The sequence below is a fragment of the Botryllus schlosseri genome, chromosome 1, assembly GCF_051294905.1.
Source record: "Botryllus schlosseri isolate E-star chromosome 1, Bs_hap1, whole genome shotgun sequence".
In the NCBI taxonomy this organism is placed as follows: Eukaryota; Metazoa; Chordata; class Ascidiacea; order Stolidobranchia; family Styelidae; genus Botryllus; species Botryllus schlosseri.
This window is the reverse complement of record NC_137236.1, coordinates 40322713-40342115: the sequence shown is the minus strand read 5'-3', so window position 1 is coordinate 40342115 and position 19403 is coordinate 40322713. Positions and strand designations below refer to the sequence as shown.

The following is a 19403-nucleotide window of genomic DNA, read 5'->3' as shown; positions in this document are numbered from 1 at the left end:
CGGAACTAGTTACAAGCATATAATGACAAGGCAGATTACGCAACACTAAAGGTGGGTTATTTCATTTCTTGACCATATTGAAAAATCGTCAGCGTATCGCGTATAGCTATAATTTTTCGATGCAGCAATGCACTTCAGATTAAGATATATATAGCAACGTACAAGTTTTATATAATATATTAGATCCAATACCTATACTAAAGTCGCATAACGCATTGGAGCATAAATGGATAATGCGCGCAGATCGAATTACGCCGAGATTTCCCGTATCATTTTAAATAGCAAATAACGTAATAATGAGTTCTGTGCACGGCTATAATGTTAACCGAGGATATGCTCGAATCCGGATAAATTCGTATGTACATGCAAGTTCCTAGTCCCGCTTATTACTCGTTTCGCGCAGTGTGATTACAATATTATGAATTAATTAATTAGCTACAGCAACAGTATATATATTATTTATCGCCTATATTTAAATTCGCTCATTTCATTTCAGATCGAAACGCCGACATTGCATACGCAATTCACGCTCCGAAAATTTCACATTTCTATCACAACTATCGCGCTCTGCACTTCAACTGATGACGCAGGCGAGTTAGGCTACATTTCCGTATAGATTTGGACTAAATTTGGTTATAATTACTCCGCGCGGGTATGCACTTGGATTTGAGATGGATGTTAGTCTATGAATTCTAGCTTTACTCACGACCTAAGGTTGGTAAATTGCAAGCTGTAGCAAGCATCTAACTACTGAGATTATGCTGATTTTACAACCCCATAAGCCGCTGCTTTTAGATACGTAATGGAGCTGATTTAATAGCTATTGCAGTGATGCTTTATCTTACCATTTCTGATAGTGAATAAAATATATAGCCAATATAAACCTATGCTTATAGCTGCACGAATAGCATAGCTATATAATTTATCGACTATTCTAAGATGCGCTACGCCGCCGCGGATGGAAGCTAAATTTTTTTCATTTCAGATCAAAACACCGACATCGCACTCGCAATTTACGCTCAGAAAATTTCACATTCCTGCTATCGCGCTATACGCTTCGGCTGATGACGCAGGCGAGTTAGGCTACATTTCCGTATAGATTTGGACTAAATTTGGTTATAATTACTCTGCGCGGGTATGCACTTCGGATTTGAGATGGATGTTAGTCTATGAATTCTAGCTTTACGCTCAACTATAGCATAGATTGTGCCCTCAAAATGCAAATTCGTATTAAGTGTAGCCTGCCTAGCGCCGCTTATTACTCGATGTTCAGTAACGCCGTATTAATGTAAGCTGCGTTTGCTGGGGCTATAGGAGCGAAGTCACTCAATACAAATTCCTGGCTCCTGCTAGATGATGATAATATGAAGCCACTAGTCCATAAGCTGCTGCTTATAGATGCGTGATTTTAATAGTTAGTGCACTGATGCTTTTCCGATGGTGAATAAAATCTATAACCTATGTCTATGCTATAATTTACCTCCTAAAACGCTATGTGTTGAAGCTATAACATCACATCTGTACCAGACGCCGACGTTCAAGTCTAGATCGTTGCGCAGCTATATCAAAGAAGTGTGCTGAGGTCGTATCAAAGTCGCTCAACTATAGCATAGATTGTACCAGCAAAATGCAAATTCGTATTAAGGGTAGCCTGCCTAGTCCCGCTTATTACTCGATGTTCAGTACCGCCGTAATGTAAGCTGCGTTTGCTGTAGGAGCGAAGTCACTCAATACAAATTCCTGGTTCTTGCTAGATAATGGTAATATGTAGCCACTATCACCTAACCGAAAGCAAGTCGCTACTGCTGATTTAGAGTCTACTACTTTGAGATGATTGCTATAATGAACGTAGCGAATATCACCCTTAAACGTACTAAGCAAACTTTTAAACTATTGATTTTATTCGCATATACATTTATACAATTTCATTTTCTTGCTTCAGCTCCTTGACGAAGCGTCGTACGACCGAATCATTCTTGCGGTGATCTTCGCCGAAGGAATTTAAATAACGTTCCGTGCTCCATCCACGCGCCTTATGGACGATAAAGCTTAGACAATGATGACCGCAAGCTCTGGAACGTTTGTGCTGCAGACGCTTTATGGAGCAGGTATAATTTTCTGGTTCTATAAAGCACGCAATCTCGTATTTCAGCGGCATTAAGCCAAAGCTATCGTGAAAATGTGTCTCATCCTCATCCGCGTAAATGCATATCCAGTGACTTCCGATTTTTCGAGCTTCGTCATAATTGATCACGATAGCATAAGGAGGAGGGGGTCGCCTCGGCAGTCGATCGATAGGAAATGTGCCAAGGAAAATATGTTTTGTTGACTCGCAGCACCACAATATTTGGTCTATTTCATCCCCGTTCATAGCACGGTCACTTTACGACTGCTACTGATTTGCAATAGCTTCTGGAATTCCATGAAACAGAGCAAAGTAGTTTCCGCTGTTAGCCCGCCAACAGGAAATGTGATCCGTAAACTTAAGGTACCACTCTTTTGTATTTCAAAGCAATCATCCAAATCATCAGGGCGCAAATTATAAACCAGTAGACAGAAACCACTAGCGAACTCTTCGGGCGTTAGGAGCCCTCTGTTTTTCTCCATTGCACCCGTACCTTCTATCATGTTATGGTAAAGCTCCGTGTAATGACCCTTATCGAAATCTAGCTCATAACCTCCCTCCGGAATCAGAAATCCGTTCAGTTTCAGTTCGAGTCGTTGCATATTATTGTGTATGAAATTATAAGGATTTTTCGTAACATCTCCTTGAAAGGCTTTCGTAGCTACCATTCCGATGATTAGGCGAGAAGGTAGAGTCCCGCTATATAGATTCCCGATATCTATCTGCGTCGTAGCAGCCGCAAATGTTCGGGTGATCAACTTCATGTCGATATACGGATATTTCGCCTGGGCATTAACCATCATCGCTGTCTTCACATCGTCGCTGACTCGTACGCTACATAACTGTAATTCCTTTTTCGTTAAGGTGAATTGACCGGTAGCATCTCCCATCATGAAAAAGCTTTTCGGATTCAAGGTAAGCTCAAACTCGAGAGGCACGTCATGTAGGATGTAGCGGTCTTGCAGACATAGTCCGTGATGGATTTTCGCACGTATTTCCACCACGTTATCATCCTTATAGGCTTTACTCCTGTTGTAATATCCTTTGTTAGCCGAGGCGTTAGTTCCACCGATCGTATCCATTTTTCCTAAAGTATCCTTTCTCCATCCTGAGGCCCTCAGTGTGGTATTTTGCACGTCAAGCGGAGTGAATAAATTGTGCAGATAGGACGAATAACACTGTACTTTTATATCTTGTTTCAAAGTTTCGTTAGCGACTTTAATTTGTAGTTGAGAAATCAAGGAATCCAAGATATTTTCTACAACTCCAACATCATCATCGGCACCAATTGCTTCGCCACCTTTCTTTAATTGTAAATGAAATAAGAAATAGCTCTCGCTCAAATCGATAAAGTCTTCTGAGCCTTCGAAGCGGAATGTTATCACACTAGAGTTGTTCGAAATCGGCGCTATCTTGATGATTCTTTTCTTTTCAACGCTAGTCTGAGTCGCGGGAATGTGAAATAAATCCAATGAGGGATGTACCCCCTCTGGGGACTGTACATGAATTAACTCCGCCATCTATCAAGTCTCAAGTAACAAATGATGCTTATCGTCGTGTAATATATATTTAATCGAAAATATCTTTGCGACGGCTCTTTTTCGTGATCTTACGACCCCCTCTTGGCATTTTTCTTTTTCTCAGTAAAGAATAGAGAGCGTTCCCAGCGGCTTCCTTTCCGCGTATTTTAAGACTATCGCCGACATTCTCTCCATTAAGAACATCAGAGGCTACTTGCGCACCGGTATGTAGTAGACGCTTCCCGAGTGATTTTGCACCTTTCGAAATTAAGGGCATAACGCTTCTTCCGAACGAACGAAATAAGTTTCCAAGTCCATGACCTCTCTGCACTTTACCCCCCAAAAAATTGATAGCACCACCGCTCTGTTGGTGATAATAGTTTCTGAACGCCTCCCGATCACAGCAATAATGACTCCTCATGATGTCTCAAAGCAAGTGTGAGAGGAAGAGGCGCGTTCCCAAACTTTATAGCTTCGCCTTTATCATCACGAAGCATAACGCGTATCTCGCTTACTCGCTCCGTATTCAGAGGAAAGAAATATATTTTTTTGAATAGCATATGCTTATATTCATCTATTCCTGTCGTAACGCGGATATTGCGTAGTAGAGGCGCACTCGTATCACCTACAATTTGAGGTGTGATGACATCCGTATAAACTAAAACGTTGGTCACGGACTCAGGTTCCCCTTGAAAGTGAATTTTTCTTCGTCTATGTAATCCACCATCTAGCTCTACCTCCGAACGAGCGCCTCCTCTGAGAACGGGGTTTCTATTATCCATGAAAAGTCTCGGACCGCTGGAACTCTTGTAGGGTCCCGCTATCAAGACCGGACCAGAACCATCTACCCAAATAAATCGTGCTTTTTTCTGATCGTGATTGATACGCTTCATCAAACTAATTTTATCATGATAATCACCAGCCGGGGAATAATAAAAATTATTATCGCCTTCCGCATCATTCACGTACCACAACAAGCCGTCGTAAGGCTCGAACGTGGGCTGAAAATTATTTTTAAAAGACAACTCGGCAAGCCCTATCTCCCATTCACCAGAATCTATCGGTTTCGCGAGATCGAGAGTAAAATCAGACTCGTGTGACGTAATATGAATATATTTCATAATGCAACTCCCCGTCTACGAAAATGCAATACAACACTCGAAGGAGAACTTCGAAAGGGTATTTTCTGTCCCTTTTCATCAAGTAGCGATATTTCGACGCGTTCTAGCCTATTTATATTACCAGGGAAATAAAAAGGCTTCGTGTAATATTTCGAAAATGATTTACGATTGTTCACCTGAACGACGCGTAACAACGGTAAGAGCCTACCGCTATCTTCTTGTGGCTCAATGATATTACAATGAACATAAACGAAATCGATAGTCGGATCATGTCGCATGCGAAAGTTCAAATGAATGATACCCTCGGTGAAAAAATAATTCCACAATGTACAATTAGTATTCGGGAAATGAAACACCAATAACTCCTCCCTCGTTTCCTTATGCATAAGAGCACCGTACAATTCTCCGAGGCGTAGCAAGCTACTATGCCCTATGTCCGTCTCTGGTCGCAATTTGTCGGTTACCTCGTTATGAGGTATAGAGATAGACATACTATGATTTTCAGGGAAACATGTTACTTTTGCATCAGGATTGTCTCTTTCCAACGATCTATACATGTCATATAACGAGTCGTATTCTCCCAATTTAAAATGAAATTTTCTTGTTCTCTTTTGCGATCTGATCCCATACCTATTCTTCGTGATCCTATACTGTTTTTGATAATCCGTAGGGAAGGAGATCTCAGCCAGAGAAACTTCTGTATCTTCCACGTTTTTCGGGACGTCCAATTCAACGCAATAACTCGCTCTTGTATTATCAGGAAATTTATCCATGGAAGCGTTCGAAAATAGCGTGACGTAGCTCATATTTTGAGCTTGGGATTCGGGAGCATATAACCAATGCAAGAGGAGAGCAGTGATATCCAAAGCTCTTTGTTCCCATTCGAAATGGTAAGATTATAGAGAGAGAACGATACGATGACCAGTATGATTACTAGTTGCGCCAAAAACTGATAAAGGTTCCGACTAGACGATATCCTTCTTATCGACCCAGCTGTCGAATCCACTTCCATATCCCAACCAGCGCACTAAATACTGTTCTCGTCCCGCGCGTTTACGCCTTCTTATAATCTTCTCGACACGCCAAGTTTGCGGTTCTTTTACGCGTTGGAGCTCCTCTCTATAAAATCTACCCTGTATGACTTCACCACCGTAATCACGTAAGCGATACATTGGGGGATCCCCCTTTTGGGCGTCTGCGATATAGAAAATTTCCCGTTGCCAGTTGGGTAGGCTGCTTTTCTCAAAAAGATTTCGAATTTTCGATATACGGACGGGTACTCCTACAGCGAGGTCGGGTTGTTTAGCTTCTTGAAACCCGTAAAGTCTTCTCCAAACCGATTCCTGATTAGACGAATTCACTTGGTTTGGGGCCATGGCAATGCTACGATGGTACGTCCTGTTGTAGGAGTAAGTTAAGTCATCGAGAGCGCTCACGTAATTCCTCGTGTTATTTTTTGTGAAAAATCGATACATAATCGCCTTCATAGTACGAATCACCCTTTCAACGACAGAGGATTTTAATTCGCTCCTCGTATAGAAATATCTAACTTTGTTCTCCTTTCGATAATTCTGGAAAGCGCGATTGGTATATTCGCTACCTTGATCGGTTTGTAACACTAACGGTACGCGTTCACGAAACACACGTTTGAAAGCAGAAATCATACTTGAAGCAGTTTTATTTTTAATCGCTATCATCCAAAGGTATTTGCTAAAAATATCAATCACCACCACCACAAAACGAAAACCGCTATTGTACTTTGAAATAGATTGCAGATCCATCAAATCGCTCTGAAACTGAGCATTGATACCGGAGACCACTACACGTTCACGCCTAAATTTCTTACGTAACGGAAAATGAAAAGTATAAGTATCTTGTCCTTTAAGCCATTCTTTTTCCTTTTGCAAATGAGCGCCCCTATACGATTTGGGCTGTTTCGGATCAAAATAGTCTACGTCTCCCATTCTTTCCCGTATATACGGGGATTAGGCTTACGCTGTCTATTATAAAGCCAGGGAAACGAAGGTTGTGGAATCCGGCGCGGGCGTTTCTTTTGCGGGCGCTTTTTTTTCGCTACGGGGCTCGCGAGCCCCGTGTGTGCGGCGGGAGGGCGGGCGGTCGCTGCGTCTACGTCTTTTCTCAAGTTTCTCAGTTGAGCAATACCATGCCTATACAGAGCAAGTTTCTCGGAAGCATTCAATGGAGAGCTTTTAATTTTCGATATATGTTTATCAAATTTCTTTTCCCATTCGTCCTTGCTTCGAAATGCGGGGAATTGTAGTTCACGCATTCTTTCCGAAAAGTTTACCCAACAGACTCCCGATGACGGGGATTGCAGCGCCTAATATAGCTAAAACAGACTAGTTAGAAAAAAGTTGCTATTTTATCATAATCTTTATACCTGAGAGGAATCCACCCTTTTGTAGCACCCTCCGTTGACCTCTGCGAGTTTTTTGCGCCAGCAATTGTCTGATATCGGATTTGTGTTTTCCAAGCCTCAACTTTCTAGACGGGGAGATACGTACTGTCCCTGAAGCCAAGTTATGAACGCACTGGCAAACGCAACTTAAAAATTGATTGTTCGACAAAAGTTCTTTTCGTTGTTTCCCTTTAGCGTTTTTCAAAAGTTTTAATTTAACGTGATAGTCGCTCAATCGTTTTCGAGATATGTTACTTCCCCTCTTCGACATGTTGAATGCCCTAAAATCTGCAGCGCGAGCTGTATTTATTGTTGATATACCGTCAACTTTTGATGTGGGAATATTTTGCTGCGAAGACGATAATTTTCGTCTGTCTCTTGCGTCACGTCAACCAGTATGTACGAGAACGGTGTTCGAGTTGCCTTTTTATAAGCCTCCGTAAGGAATCCGGCTTTATCCGGGAACATTTGACGTGAAAGAAAACTGATTTGACTCGCATCACGGGGATTTTTAAATATCACGATATAGCTCGCGCTCAAGGTCATATCCCGAAAGCCTTGACCCCTATAGAACAAATTTTGACATATGAACACGACACTAGTCTTTGCGTGGTGGCTGTATCGAGTGAATAGATCTCTAGCCTCTTTCGCTTCCGTCATCATGTCGTCGATCACCAAGAGAACGTGCCTATTTCCTTTCTGTAACTTTTTGAGTTCGGAGAGCCCTTGCGAAAATTCTACCCCTTTCATTTTATCGTACAACGCCTGATAATTATTATACAGCCATACAATTTTTTCAGGAGCCGGTCTAATCATCTTCTCTGCGTTCTTCACCAACTCGTAAGTAAAATAACTCTTCCCGCTACTGCTCGGACCAATTACGATCATCCGAAACGGAGCATGCAATGTACGTATTCGATCCATTTATTACAGAGATAAAGGCAATGTATGAATTCCATCATCAAGCACAATCCTTTTATAATAACCATAACTCAAAGCACTTCGATATTGCTTATACGTAAACATATCGCTCCCATAGCAACGAAAACCACTATTGACGCCACCCGTGATCGATCTATTTTGAAGAATGCCTTTGAAATCTTTGAAAGTTTTCTTGGCCGTTTTTTGAAGCCCTTTCGAGCTGTATTTATCGGTGTCGCCTTTGCAATAATAGGTCTTGGAATTTAGGCCTATAAACCCATCTCCGATCCACTCTTCTTTGAATAAACCCGGTATACGCTTCGAGTAATTGCGAACCTCAATGCAGCATGCTTTATCAGTTTTAAAACCAACGGGATCTCGTTCAAAATCACATTTATGCTCTGCACATGCGCGAGCCACGAACCATTTGTCGTGATTTTCAAAAAATTGTTTTTTCATGGAAGGCTTGATGAGAGAATAGATCGTATCGGAGCTTAAGCTTATGTACGCCGAATCAGTATCTGTTTCGAGAAAACCCCAATCGCTATCGTCCAAATACACATGTAGGCAGTCATATAGAAACTGGAGCATTCTCAGCTTGGCACAGCAGAATATAAAGAAGCCCACAATGACTGGGTTTTCGTCACAAATGTTTAGCGGACGCGTAGCTACTTTTTTCAACGCACGACGGTAATTCTTCCAACGTAACGTATTCGTGTTCCCTATATTTATTAGGGTTTTGAATAGTGCGGCCAAAAGCACTATTTCCAATCGTCTTCCATGTCAACGCCTCCATTTCACGGGCCGGATCTTTTGGGAGGACATCGCCTTTGCGACGCTCAGAGGATACTCGCTCAACGAAGGGTGTGAAAACTTGTTTTGGTTCATATTCGACAGCTTGGAATACGCGAGTCACGATCATGCCGCTTTTCAAGCACCATTGAAGCAAATCCGTATTAAATAACTGTTTTTTCGTGAAATAACTAGAGCCCAGAAATTTTTTCGGAAACTTAATATTGTTTTCCTTGGCGTATTCACGCATATGTTCACCGATATCGCACTCGTTTACTTCCATATGTTTGAAAAAAGGAGGTAACTCTTCGAATTTCGATTTTAAATGGTCGGGACAATGAATGTCACACTCGATTGCACCGAAAAATGAGCCGTCGAGCGTGCGCTTGAGCAACTGCGCCTCAGTGAGATAATAAGCTTTCGTGACTTTACGCTCGAACTTTGAGACAAATTGCGCAATTTCAGGGTCTCGTTTCATATTCGTCCAAACGCATTCCTTCATACGGATAACGGTATATCCCAATTTTTCCAAATATTCCGTGTTTTGTTTGGTGAGTTCACGCCTCTCGGTGTTCTCTTTATCGGGGAAACAGCTCCTACAAGCGTGGTAATAGCACCCATCGTACTGAAAGATGAGTTTACCGGCGTTCCCGTCGACAAATAGGCGTTTATTTCCGATTCTCACTTGACTACCGTTCCAGGCGTGCTGAATTTTGATGTCACGAACGTGACTTTCGTATTCCAACCATTCGCGCTCCGCATGAGTAGGCCAAACGCGCTGTTTATGGAATTTTTGCTTTTCCTCATCATAAATCCACCTTATAGGGTAACCCGTTGGCATATTTTGATTTATGCACCCCAAATAGAGGGCATTTGCGTCATATCCTACTACTTTCTTGACGGTTTTAGCACTGTCACCGTAGCGAAGACTGCGTATTTTCGTTTCACCCGCCATAGCGTACCGTGACGTAATCTGTGACAAACCTCCTACCAAGTTGTTCAGAATCGTTTCGTGAAGGTCAGCATTGGCCTTATTCAGAAGAGTGATATCGTAGCAATCACGAAACATCAGTCTACTCGCTATATTCGGAAGGCTCACGTTACCCTTGAACATATCGATGCCGAGCGTTTTGTAAAATTCGAAATTGTTATTCAGCGCGGTTAAGAAGCCAATGACGTCACCTTCGTTGTAATATCGGAGAAAATCGCGGAATGCGGTCATACCCTCGCGTTGCCATACAGCGACGCATTCTGCGTATTGCTCTTCCGTTATATTCGAATTGCGGAACGCGTTGTAAAACGATTCATGACTCGGTAGCGACGTTTCGTCGAGGCGCTCGATGCTATCGAGATATTCGTAGGGGAAATAAAATTTTGCGTTCACCCCATCCCCGTATAGCTTCATGTAAGCGTCCAAACTATAACCCGGACTCAGGAATAGCGAAATATCCAGAAATTTTAATCTGTGCGTTGCGATTGTCAAATAGGCGCTGTTCCTTTTCAAAACGAAGAATCCGCTTTCCTTGTGCAAGGATTTGATTAGATATTTTTTGCATAAATTCAGATCGTAGCGCGAAGAATTGAAACCGATTATGGGTATTTGATCGAGCCACGTATGGAGTCGAAGCGAGATATTATCCAAATAGGTTCTTCTATTAGAGGGATCGATCAATTTCCGTTCTTCAATCAAATTCTCAAGTTCGATTATTTCATTGGCAAAAGATTCTCGCATTTCAGCTGAGGCGAGTTCCTGTACGCGATAAATTTACCCGATCATTTCATCGATTAACGTCTGCGGACAACCGTCGGATATGAAAGTTTTAGTTTCATTCGTTACGTTATTCGATAAGGACACGGAGACGGGGACGTGCCTATTAACGTATTCTACTTTTGCAGAATTAGCTCTGAGCTCATCCTTCACGAGCATGGATTCAAAGTCAAAACACATACGGTACGGGAAGAATCTCTTTTGGTTCTCAACGAAAATGCCTTCGGATTCCATTTGCTCGAATACGGTGGGTTTCGGTCGGTATACCCCGCTAGCATATTTCCTCCCTTGGGACGTTGTGCATTTGCGTTTTAGGTGACGCGTTAAATTATCCTTAGTCTGAAAGAAAACTTTACACGATTCACAAAAGAATGTCTGGGAATAAAGTTCGATATTTGTGATCAGGCAAGAATGTGCACTTTCCATGTGTATATGAACCACTGGGTCATCCGCTTCGGACTGTCGCAATAAAAATGCTTGATGATCACGTTTTTCATAGACAAGTATCTTTACGTGAAAACATTCCTCAACTTTACTCAACTCATCGAGTGGTACACCGTCATCTATAGGGATACGGTACCGTTCACGAAATTGAGAGGCCAATTGTGCGACGTGCTTCTCGTCTCGTTTTTTCTTGATGAACTGGGATAAGCAACGGAAGAGGCATAGCGAATCGTTCAGTAGTTCTCCACGTCTATTTCGAATAAATGTTCTTATATAACGACAGTTTTTTAGCTCCTTAGATATCGATGCACTAGGGCAGCCCAGTAAAACTCGTGGCATTTCATACAAGAAAAATTGAATATGTAATATAGCAACGCAGTAAAACTTAGTGTCCGGTCTTGCTTGTCTCGCTTGCTCGTAAGCAGCTGATAAATCGATTTCGTTAATGAAACGATCAAAGTCCTCCCGTGAAAGTATAGGTGTCGGTAGATCCAAAACAGCACGGGTTGATTGCGGATGAAAATAGCTATGTCTTTCTGTCTCTCGATTATACAGCAAGAAGCCGTATGCATAGTTAGCTTTGAATTGTCGCAATCTTCTCGGGAATATCGATGACATGCGCCCATGAATATCATTCATACCTCTCCCGATTAGACGTACATTGATCGCCTCTCTCGCACCTCTTGCAACCCTCCTGCTATTAATCCATTCGGAATCGATATTCGAATTGGAGTGCGATTGCAAAACCTCTGTTGCGTCGTTATCAAAACCGAGCGATTCATCGATGATAAAGCTAGCATCTTCCTCGTAGCGTCTTCGACGAGCCATATATTTTTAACTATATTCTGCAAAAATACACATTCATAAATTTATTCCGTATTTCAGTCGCAATTTACACTTGAAAGCTTCATAAAGAAATAGAAATTTGATATTTTCCAAGTTACGCAGTTCATCGGCATTGGGAGCAAATTTATCGATATCTTTAAGCACATTTTTTGCTATAACGAGAAAATCTTTTTGCCATTCCCCATATCCTTCCAGTGAGACCATTTTTCGCCAAGTGGCAACTCTCTTGATATCGTCATCAATAAAACCTTCAAAGGTAGCAGTCGTAGCATCTCGCGTACGTCTTGTGTCTCCCGAACCGTATTGTTGTACCAACATATTTAGATCTTTACCACAATTAAAAGGTTCCATATTAATCTGAGAAAACAAATCAAATATACCAGTCATTGTACTGTCGTTTGAGCTCATCGAATTTGGCATAAAATTCACGTGCATGCACATCGTTTTCAACATAAGAGGAATCACTCTCAAATCCGGAATCTGACGGTATGAATGTACGAGCAAATATATCATGTATGATTTTACGGCGAGCATGCTTATTCATCTCAGGCAAGTAGCAAGGATAACACTGATTACCGAAGCGAATAATCACTGTGCTAGATTGAAACATCCCTCCCAAATTGCGTAACATAACATCACTGCCATTCTGAATTTCAGAAACGAGCCAAAACGACGACGGCTTTACTTGTCCGTAAGCAGACTGCAAAGGACTGCGATGAATGTACATAATGGCTTCCTGCAACATCTTGTTATCGAAAAATAGAGACCCGCAATTGCGCATCACTGAAATAGATTTCTCGGTATTGTGAAATTTGAACGCCTCTAGATTCGGATGAAAAGGATCTAGGAAGTTGGCGATATCGTCAGAGAGCAACAAATCGATCAACACTTCTTTCCCTGTTTGATTTTTGCTTTCTATAAAGAAGTGAGGCGCAAAATATTTCTTATGCATATGAGCCTCCATTAGGGTGATAATGAACACAGCACGGAGAAAATTAGGGCTCCGTTTTCGATCAACAAACAACACCTCCTCGATATTCTGCTCAAGAGAACGGAAAAATAATACACCATCATCAATCGTAAGTAGAGGGTAATCCAAATTATAAATCAGACCATCAAACTTTTCCTCGTCCAATACGTTATTAGCGATACGACGTCGCTTATTGCGAAAAGGGGACGAATAAACTCTCCATGGGGCGATGATCGGTGAGTGAGGTGGGCTTTGGGCACTGGTCACAGCTGTCGAGTTATCAGTACTCTGTGGAGGCGTAAATTGAGCACCAACTGGTAGTATGCTCTTATCGAAGTCGAGTCTGCGCTTAGATTTAGGTTCACTTGGTCCCATCACCGGTCGTGGTATACCGATATTGATCGGAGTCACCACGTCAGCTAAGGGAGCCTCATCAGATTGCGCCACTACCTCATCAATAATTGTTACGTCATCATCACTAGCTTCCGCCTCTTTACTCTTTTCAGCTGCAATCGTAACTTCGATCAATTCTGCATCGACATCGGAATCGAAATCACCAATCGGTAATGTATCTGCTTGATTATCAGGAATCATAGTTGTTGATTCGCTAACTACGTCGCTTGCTTTCTCCATTGTCGACATCCTTTTTGCAGTATAGTTTAGTTCGTATTCGAGCCTCTCTTATATAGTGAACTACATGCGCTTTGCATGCGGAGAGCGCGTGATTGTACTCGTGGCATTCTTACTAGCATTCTAATTAATGATAATACGTACCATCAACGGATATGAGGTACGTGTCTTTTTCTGTGAGCAGTCGACGTTCTAATTTCCGTGATATGACCTCGGGGCCTATCATTCGATCGGCACCAAGCACATTTTTCGATGGTGCATAGCTCAATATCTATATAAAGCATACTAATCATGAGAGTATATCAATTTGGATAGCAATGTCGAACATTGATCAAAGCGATTCGCTACCTAAGCGTAGTGTGGATCCTACAAATTATGCTGCATTAAACTGCGCTTGCATCGGTACCACAAGTAGCATAGATATAAGCGAAGATGAAACTCGGACGGGTCCCATTGAACAGTACCAAGCTATGATAAATAACAGAGGAGAAAAGATTTATGAATGCTATGCGAAGCATAGAGATGTAACTGTCTCCCCGTTGAATGACCCCGTTTTCTATAACATGGTACGCTATGCTCGTAGACTAAGCACATTTATGCGGTGGCCGGATAATATCAATACCTCTGGAACCGAGCTTGCAGACTGCGGATTGCTCTATTTGGGCTATAAGGATCATTTAAAGTGTTTCTCGTGTGGTGGGCTGTTTCAAAATTGGTTGCCGTGCGATGACCCCTGGCTCGAGCATGCAAAGTTTTATCCTACGTGTCCTTTTCTCATAAAGCGCAAGGGGTTGCAATATATTCGTAATGTCTGTTATGCGACACCTAATATAAGAAGAGACTCGACTAAATTTGATGGCGAGGTGGAATTGCGTGATGACTGTTGTACTTATGTTTGATATTTCTTTTCAAAGAATGAGTCTAGCAATCCGTGGAGATACTATTCTAGCCCAGGGGCCCTATAGAAAAGACTTGTATCTTTTTAATGACATCACAAAATTACGTATCGAAGCTTCGAATGGAGCAGAATTGACCTCGGATCAACTCTTTGTACATTCCACAAACGGGACCATTCAGAAATATCGAGCCACTCTGAAGCATGAAGGAGGTCTGGTCGTTACGTATACTCGCGACGGGATCGAGCATTATCAACCTCTGAATCCAGCTGACGAATTCGTCATCTATTCGCCCAGCGTAGTTGTTCCTAATCCCGACCTTCCGCTCGTATCGTATATACTACAAGCCAACGATCGCTACATCAAACAAAACGGTCAGATCGAACGCAAGAACTCGGATCGCAGCGTCGGATGGCAGCAAAGCGGTGTACCTCGAAACACCAACCGATCTGGAGGATTTCAGCACGCAAATCGGCGCAATAACGATCAACGATATCATTGATATGCTCTTTTTTCGAAATAAAATCGTACACTATACAATGCTATTTCAATGAGACCGAGTAAAAGTTAGGAGACATGAAAGGTGCTGAATCGTATGAAATGCGGTGACTACAGGGTTCGAACCTACAACCTAGATCAAGATAGTTGGCTGATTCCTCTGTGATGACGTTATGAAATCTAGTTCAAAGTTTAGTGTATTACACGAGAATTCATATTCTCAAAAACAGCTCAGTACGCATAATCATGATGATGTAGCAATGGGTGTTATATGGGTGGATGATGTAGCAATGGGCGTGGCGCTTGATGATGTGGCAATGGATGTGGCTGATGATGTGGCAATGGGTGTGCTAAAGGTGCGGCAATGGGTGGATGATGTGACAATAGGCGTCCCATAGGTGCGGCAATGGGCGGATGATGTGGCAATGTAGGCGTGGCAATTAAGGAGACGTGGCCTTCTGGGATTGGCGGGCAATAAAGCCAGCTAAGTCTACTACTCATGTTATGCATATGCACAGGTCGTGTGAGTGCATCACGGCGTTGCCACATTCGGCACCGATGCTCAGGTACAAATTTCGCGGCAAGGTCAGTCCCAGTAAGCTATATTCTGGACATTGGCCATTCTCGGTGATGACCATTCCCGATAATGACCATTCTCGGTAATGTCCATTCTCGCTAATGTCCATTCTCGGTAATGACATTCTCGCTAATGTCTATTCTCGGTAATGGTTTTCTCGGTATTGGTATGCTGCTGAATATTCGGGTCTCATTTCAATATGAATATACTATTTAATTGTATACTGACGTTCTGTACTTTGGACACGTTCTTCAAAAGATTTATGGGAATGTCAAAACTGAGTCACGCCTTTATTTGCTAATAAGTCATGGTGTTACGAACTGTGGTCATTTACACCAGGCTGATATTTCTGATTTTCATTACTGGTCCGTTGATTTACAGCACACATACATGGACAACTAGATAATTATTAATGTCAAGTTGGACTGATTAGAACAAAATGCTGGTCCTATCATCCTTATCTGATTTGGGAGGTGTATCTTTGCTTGGACTACCAATCACGTTTCTAGTTTTCTTGAAAATGCTACAGGAGGACCGAACAGTGCGAAAAGCCAAGCTTTCTGTACAGACGCTTGTTATTCCTATGAACTCTGATTTGATATTAACCGAACTTCATTCAATGTCCAACTTTTCGCGAATTCAGTAATTCTAATTCAATACTCCAATTCTCGTCTAATTTTAAAAAATACTGCGTAACTATAATTCTTATTCTAATCTAATTTGAAAAATACTGCGTAACTATAATTCTTATTCTAATCTAATTTGGAAAATTTTGCTATAGCAAGGCTCCATTTTCGTTTTTAGGCTTTGTTGAGACATCGCTTGCGCGCCATTGTGGCTAGATAGCGTAGTGGTATAATCCACAGCTGCAACACTAATAGATTGCGGATGTGAGTCCGACCACGGTCGATTCTAGAACTCCTATCTAGCTAGGCTCCATCTCGTTATCATCCGTGTAAGCGGTGTCTTGTGAAAGCCTAGAAGTTGGCCGTGCTGCAAGTCGGCAGCTACGGAATAAAAAAGAAGATATGCCTGATGTAAATGATCATAGTAGTCGACAAACAACAAAGGGGCTCTCATTCTCAAAAGTAATGTACAGAGCCTCCTTCTTCGATTTCCACGTGTTATGCGCTGCAGGATATAATACCTAGTTCTACAGATTTTGTTGAAAGTAACCCTAGCAAGCGTGATGGCAGTGCTTTAATGGGAAATCGGCGATCTGAAAGTACGTCCAATTTATTTTACATGAATTATAATAATCCACTACATTTATGAAAACATATTTAGCAAACATCGTCGCATAGCGCGACCAAAAATTTCAGGATATGACATATTTTGTGGACTGTTAATCTGCTCTGAATACTCCTTAAGGATGTGCCCTAATACTACACCATCTACTGCGAAGCCATTTTTCTTTATCGTCCCCCATATTGTGCCCCTGATCTCAGCCCCCCCCCATATCAACCCCTGGGCGTTTCCGCTTGAGGGACGCTGGAGACAAGGTTAGGAACCACTGCTCTGCTCTGCCGCTATACAATTGAATAATATATTCATAGTGAAATGAACCCGAATATTTTCGGCTGACACTCGTCTGGGGTAATCGTCAGCAACTAGTAGAGAATGGTAAAAACATTAAATATCAACAATCGTGTCGCAACCAGAACCTATCTCAGACTTATACCGCGGTACAAATCGAGTACAACTTTTTAATTCAAATTTGACATCCACTTAGGAACTCAGGAAGACATTAGTGGGAAGCGGGTCGACAAATTCTCTGGTCCAACTCTGCTTCTGGTTTTAAAAGCTCTGGTCCTACTCCTTGACCGAATTCAAGAAATGACCGTGATCCGGCCCGAAAAACTCCGATAATATTTTTAACTACTCACAGGATGGTATTGAATATTGATTGAAACAATGCAAACAGGACATTAAAAACTCGAAGATCAAACCCAGCCCTTATCTGAAGTTATTTTGCCAAACTTGGATTTAGCATTTGTTTATTTCTATGAAGGTTTCACTTTAACTATTCATTCGAGGGTGGAAGAGTTTGAGGCCGTCGTATTATTGGTAAAAAATACTGATCCGGCTCCGATCCGACTTCGGCCGTATCAGAAAAGGTACTGATCCTGCTTCAAACCGGCTTCGGCCAAAAATGAGAAAATCTGGAATCCACGCTGCTGTCAGGCATAATGAAATCTATTATGTCTGGATGGTGAATAGTTGAAGATTGAATTTGTAACCCCGCAAAATGACCACCAGCTCAAAGCCCACAAAGCTGCAGCAAACTTATGAGGCTTTGTTGACACGGAAAAGTACAGTGGTTAAATGCGCAGCAGCTATGAAGGTTGCAAGCGTATTTGGTTCAAATTATCGTTGTGAATCAGCCTTTGAGGACATAAACTTCATCAAAAACAAACACAGAACACGCCTCATTAATGGATATGTGGAACACTCACTAGGAGCTGCAGTGTCCAGTTATACATGCCCGAGTACAGCGCACTAGTTGATAGCCTGCAATACCAGGCCTCCCACTGACTGATATAAGAACAGATAGCATGATGTCCAGTCTAAGGTGTGATGTGATTTATTTTAAAATTTGAGCTGACAGTTGAATAATTGATATAAACATAGTGCGAAGTAATTCGTGATTTCTAAAAAAGTCTTGGTGGCAAGATATTTGAAATGAGATGTTGTCATTTATAAGAATCTCTTAGAAGTCTTACCACAATGTGTTTCCTGCCCAGTGCTATCAATTTAAAAACAGATAGTAGGGCAACGGGTAAACGACGGGAGTAAATGGTAGCCCGTCGATTCCATCAGTACCCAAAAGTAGCCCGTGGTTGCCCAAAGGTTGGTGAACTAAACCCTTGAACTAAACTATATGGAAAGAGGGATTTCTTGTGACTTCAAATGTTACTCATACTTTCCTTTATTTGGGATCAGGATTACGTATGCGAGGTACCCAGGCCGTGTAATCGTGATATATTAAGGAATAGGCTTCAAAGTAAACGAATTTCCTGTTCAGTTGATACAGCCTATTGCATAGGTCATTCAAAAAGCAACTTCTAAGTTTTGAATTCCAAGCAACCTTTCGCGGGCCGCACTGTGCGCAGGTCTGCAGTAGTCTATGGAAAGTAAGCTGAGCAGAAAAATCCGAGCTTACTCAAGTATTTATCATAGGATCGCGCAGTATAAACTGGAAAAAATTCTAGTCACACATTATTTCAAGTTATTATCTGCTGACTGCAGCTGCTACACATCAATTTAATTCGAGGGTGTGCCGCTTCTTTTAAATTTCTGATTCGTCCGACTGCTATCCACAAACAGTGTTTAATTCTGTTAAGCACACTGCCTTGCCCATGATATGTACATTGTAGGCCTATACACGTACAAGGCAATCCTAGATAAATAGCAGTAAATTTAACTCTTATCTCAACACTGCAATAACGCTTTATGGCATAATTTATGACTGGAGCAACGGTTTTTTATCAGAATCACGCCAATATCCCGTGACTCGTTTCAACTTGGCGGTAGTAAACAGAAACACTCGTCAATTTTATAGTATATAAAGATAGTTACATAATTCCAAAATATTTACGGATGGCACATGGCAGTGGTAATCATCAGCAACTAGTAGTCCTTTTGGTCCTTGAGTTGTACGACCGAAATCAACCCACCTTTTCCACCAAATGGCACGGGGCGTCTGGTTCATTGGTTACCCGTGAAATGCAGGTTTGAATACAAGCTTCTTCTGTAGGCCTGTCTTCAAATGCATGGAGTAAAGTGCACCAGCGTATCTTCGTGAGCTAGTGACAATCTATAATACTAGTCAGCCCTCGCAATTCACCGGACCACGACCTGACATATATCGATCTC

General features: G+C 41.8%; 1 protein-coding gene and 1 long non-coding RNA gene across 2 annotated transcripts in view; both read left to right on the top strand.

Annotated features, from left to right (window-relative positions):
- LOC145436443 (uncharacterized) overlaps positions 1-19403 on the top strand; it is a 512022-nt gene that overhangs the window by 229362 nt on the left and 263257 nt on the right. The gene's annotated exons all lie outside the window — the stretch shown is intronic.
- Positions 8819-15076, top strand: LOC145436970 (uncharacterized). Its single transcript, XR_013914515.1, has 4 exons — positions 8819-8970; positions 10795-10913; positions 12614-13489; positions 14471-15076. It is a non-coding gene; the product is annotated as an uncharacterized LOC145436970 (long non-coding RNA).